This window comes from Myotis davidii, unplaced genomic scaffold, assembly GCF_000327345.1.
Source record: "Myotis davidii unplaced genomic scaffold, ASM32734v1 scaffold478, whole genome shotgun sequence".
Lineage (NCBI taxonomy): Eukaryota > Metazoa > Chordata > Mammalia > Chiroptera > Vespertilionidae > Myotis > Myotis davidii.
The window spans coordinates 4,421,786-4,426,787 of NW_006289570.1; the positions used below are offsets into that span (position 1 = coordinate 4,421,786).

The following is a 5,002-nucleotide window of genomic DNA, read 5'->3' on the forward strand; positions in this document are numbered from 1 at the left end:
CCCAGGGAAGCAGTTTTATTTTATTTCTATATTTAAAATTTTTTATTTATAGATGGGGGGGGGAACCTCGATGTGTTGTTCCACTTATTGATGCATTCATTCTTTGCTTCTTGTATGTCCCCTGCCCGGGGATCGAACCTGGAACCTTGGCGTATGGGGACTGAGCTCTAACCAGCTGAGCTCCCCGGCCAGGGCGACATGAGGTGAGTCTTTTACTCCGTGATCAGCACAGTGCTCCGGGAAACATGTGCCGAATGAATGGGTGGGTGAATAAATGAATGAAAAGGCCTCCTGCCCCCTCCAATCTGGCTGACTCCTGCTCAGCCATCCGTTCTCTGGGGAACCTGGGCGCCCCTCCCGTCTGCACTGTACTGGGGGGGAGGGGGAGGCGGGTATAGGCGCTGCCTGGCCCGTAGTCCCTATAACCAGGAAGTCCTTGAGGGCAGGGCCTACTTGGCTTCATCCTCGGAGGCGTCCCCATGCCTGGCGCCTGCAAAACAGTACCAACGGGAGCAAAAGAATGAAAGCTGCTCTGTCCCCAGGTCTGGTCAGTATGGGGGAGGGGGGAGTGGGGGTGGGCAGGGACAGGAGGGAGCCCATCGCTTCCTCATTCTACTCCAGGCCCTGCCGTGCAGTTCCAGGTAGTTCTGATTTCTTCCTTCCTCCCCCACTTTGTGGGGAAAGACGGGAGGCACCTGCAGCCCCACATGGCGGGGCGGGGCGGGGAGGAGGCAGGGAGGCGAGAAGGTTCAAGGCAGGGCTTTTCTGCCCCGCCGCCTGCTGGCACACGGGCTGCCCTGGCCTCGTGGCGGTAGAGTGTTCCACAAATATTTGCAGAAAGGTTTAAAAGTCTGCTCCCTCCAACTCGCCATCCCCCGTGCCAACCTCCGCACCAGCCCGTTCCGCTGACACCGCAGGATCAGAGGCCAGGGCCCCGGCAGCCTTTGATCTCCAGGTCAACACCCTTGTGGCGGCCCAGGCTAGAGGTCAAGGGCAAACAGCCCTGAGGAGGCCCCACGTGCACATGGCGGATTGGTCGCTGAAGTGCATTCACTCAAGAACTGGGCCGAGCACCCAGGCTCTGGACTCCCCGTCCAGTGCTCCTGTCTGTGTCTGGAGCTGCTTCCCGGATGAATCCCAACCCCAGGGCCCCGACTCCCATGCCTGGAACCCTCAGCCTCTGTTCTGAGCTCTCTGGGCTCAGGCTTTCAGCTGTTCACACCTCCTCGCCCGGCCAGGTGCACTCGGAAAGCACAACCATCCCTGAGCTGCCAGGTGGCGGGGCCGGATCTCATCGCAGGCTGGCTGCCCCCCGAGGCTGAGCTCTCCTTGTCGGGCCAGGCTGTTGCTTGATAGACTCCACTATCACCCACAGTGTCAGTGTCAAGGTCAGGAGACACAGGCTACTGGGGGGCAGGGGTCACGCTGGGTTGGGTAGATCAGGGAGAGGTTCCTGGAAACAGCATTGGATCAGGGCTTTGCGGGCCAGGGAGGATCTAGCACAGTGGTTCTCAACCTTCTGGCCCTTTCAATACAGTTCCCCATGTTGTGACCCAATCATAAAATTATTTTCGTGGCTACTTCATAACTGTCATGTTGCTTCTGTTATGAGTCGTCATGTCAATATCTGATGTGCAGGATGGTCTTAGGCGACCCCTGTGAAAGGGTCGTTTGACCGCCAAAGGGTCACGACCCACAGGTTGAGAACCGCTGAGGAGGAAATGGGTGAGGGGCAGCAGGGCGCTTCTCACACTGAAATGAATGTGTGTGTGTGTGTGAGTGAAGGGAAATGAGAGGCAGTCGAGGCCACAAGGGATATGGGTAGGTCCTGAATGCGAGTCAAGGAACTAGGGAGCCATGGCAGATTCTTGAGCAGGGGGAGCAACACACCTAGCAGGGAGGCCGAGTTGCTGGGCAGGGGTTGGGGGGATAAAGAAAGGGTGAGGCCGGAGAGGAGGGACTCTCTCTCTTAGTAACCAGCCCGGAGGAGTTTACCAGATGATTACTCCAGGATTTATATGATTAGATTAAGTAGCTGCTCCCTAGTGGGCGGGCGATAGATAAATTTCAGTGGAGGAAGGAGAAGGGAGCCACAGCACCTGGGGAGGGAAGAGGAGGAAGGGTAACTTGGGCCTTTATCACGGATAACTCCAAACTCCTGGGGGCAGGGGTGTGAAGGGGGAGGTTGGAGCTGATTTCTGCAGGGTGAATGTTTTCCCTGTGCATTCCTTCCGGAGCAGCCTCTGCAGGCAGCTCCCAGGTGAATCCGTCCCCTGGCCCATGGGCACCTGGCAACCTATGGTCTAGAAACCTGGAACTTGGATTACCAACTCTGCACACACTCTTACCCGCAGGTTCCTCAATAGATCGCCTGACCTTCCTAACTCGGGGGGTCCCCAAGGGCTTAAATGAACAGCTAGACCTGAAAAGGCCTCGTAAACTGTGAAGTGCTGAAACCACATACGGGTCTTTCTTCTATTTCCCTTTGACACTGAAATGAACATCTTGCCCCTGGAAGGGCCGTAGGCACAGGTCCCGGCCACATATCCAGCAAGAAAGGCAGCCAGGCCCTGCCCTAAGCCAAAAGCTGATGATTCCTTTATGTATTTATTTATATATAAGTTTTTTTAAATTGGCTTCAGAGAGGAAGGGAGAGGGAGAGCGAGAGAAACATCCATGATGAGAGAGAACCATCGATCAGCTGCCTCCTCAACACCCCACACTGGGGATTGAGCCTGCACCCTGGGTCTGTGCTCTTGACCGGGAATGGAACCGTGACCTGCTGGTTCATAGGCCGATGCCCAACCACTGAGCCACACCAGCCGGGCCAGCATGCATTTATTTAACAGCCTAGAAGTGTGCTGGATGCTCTGCCGGGGGTAGCGGGCTTGTGGGGGTTCAGAGGTGAGTAGATCAGGGCCCGAGACCCCGGGACCTGATGGTCTAGCACAGTGGTCAGCAAACCCATTAGTCAACAGAGCCAAATATCAACAGTACAACGACTGAAATTTCTTTTGAGAGCCACATGTTTTAAACTTAAACTAGATAGGTAGGTACATTGTTATTAGCTTCATTAGGGTACTCCTAAGCTGGCCTTTGCTAAAAACGTCCTCCATCTGAGGGGTCGACCTCAGCAAACGTACCCCCACTTCTTCTAACACCATGTCTTCAAAATAGACTCGCCCAGGCCAAAAACCAACTTCTACGCATGGTTTCAATTGCTCTGTACATGCACGCCTGCATGTGGTATTTTGTGGAAGAGCCACACTCAAGGGGCCAAAGAGCCGCATGTGGCTCGGGAGCCGCGGTTTGCCGACCACTGGTCTAGCAGGGTGATGGCTGTAAGCAGGGCCACTGCAAGGTTCTGACGGACCCCCCTGCCACCTCCTCTCCCCGCCTCTCTGGTTCTGGCCACGTTTCCCACCAACCACCACAACTTTGCTCACGCCTTTGCGTCCCCATGGAATGAAAGGAACGTTCTATTTTCTTCCCGCCCCACATTTGCAGTCCTGCTCCAATGCCACTCCTTCCTGAAGCTCCCGAGGATTCTTCCAATCCCAAACGAATGGTCCCTCTCTCAGGCTCCGTCCCGGTCACCTGCCACCTCCTCTCCTTGGGACATCCATCTGGCCCTGGCATTGTAGGTGATGGTGCGTGTGTGCCTTCTCTCTGGAAGGGCAGGCTGGTATCTGGTTCATTCATTGACCCCAGAACAGTGCCTGGGGCCTGGTACACAGTGGGAGGAAAGAATGGCCTGAGGCATGTGGCGTAGGTAGGTAGGAGGGGAGAGCTGTGGGTTCTGAGAGGAGGAAACGGGTTCATTCTCTGGGGGAAGGGCTGTACTGGGGTACGGCAGGACAGTCAGGCCTGTAGCTGCACACAAGAACCCCCAGCTCCAACCCCTGGGTGTAAGGAGGGAAGGGGGTGAGGCAGCAGGTAAGCTGACAGCAAGCCTAATTTCACTGGGTCATGACTAACATTTTTTAAAATTTATTTTAAATTGATTTCAGAGAAGAAGGGAGAGGGAGGGAGAGATAGAAACATCCATGATGAGACAGAATCATGGATCGGCTGCCTCCTGCACACCCCGCACTGGAGATCGAGCCCGCAACCTGGGCATGTGCCCCCACCGGGAATCGAGCCCTGACCTCCTGGGCCATAGGTCAACGCTCAGCCACTGAGCCACAACGGTGGGCCGGGCTGTCCATGACTTTCTTCCTTCTTGTCCACCCTGCACCCCCACCCTGGAGGTGGAAACCTGGCCAGGCAGGCAGCAGGGCAGCCCAGGGAGTGGTCCCAGGGGGAGCCCTGGGTTGGGTCCTGCCCTTACCTCCCTTTACCCTCTCCTGCTGTCCGGAAGCCCAGATCATCTGCCTCCGCTGAGTGAATGGAGAAGCTTGGATTCAGAGGTGACGCGGCTAGCTGACTAAGTAAGCCTGGTCGACGTGGAGGATTTAGAACTCACACTCGGCCTTGGCAGCGTTCTCACGCCGACGGAGGGTGCGAGCAACTGAGGAGCAGCTCTCAACGTGCCGGGAAGGTCAGATCCCAAAGGACAGGGCCCTGGGTGGGAAGAGCAACCAAGACCAGGGACTTCCTTGCCCCCTCGGCCTGTCTGACCCGCAGGAGGAGTAAGGCTGTCCATGCCAACAGGCCCTAAGCTGGATTGGCCGTCATCGTTGTCCAAAACCCAGGGCAGAACAGAAGAGGGCGAGGGCCCCAGAGAGACGGCCCATGAATACCACCGTTCCCAGAGTCAGGGTGATGGCCAGGCTTAGGGGACCTGATCCCCCGGCCCACCCCCTCCCCTAGTGGCACGCCAGGCAAGCTCCCTGCGTCTGGGGGACAGGGGTCCCGTGCTATGGGGCTCTGATCTTGGAAGAGCCCATTAGACAGGACTCAGGTGGGGAAACTGAGGCCCAGGGAGCTCAGGTGTCTCCCCCATGGCCACACTGTGAGCTTGAGATAATTCTGGGGCTGCAATCCAGACTTCCTGCTCTTC

At 56.7% G+C, this 5,002-nt stretch overlaps 1 long non-coding RNA gene across 1 annotated transcript; it reads left to right on the forward strand.

The window, feature by feature from the left end:
* The first annotated feature begins 1,679 nt into the window (after nt 1–1,679).
* LOC107182844 lies at nt 1,680–4,996 on the forward strand. The gene is made up of 3 exons (XR_001513601.1): nt 1,680–2,122; nt 3,508–3,650; nt 4,361–4,996. It is a non-coding gene; the product is annotated as an uncharacterized LOC107182844 (long non-coding RNA).
* Nucleotides 4,997–5,002: the final 6 nt, after the last annotated feature.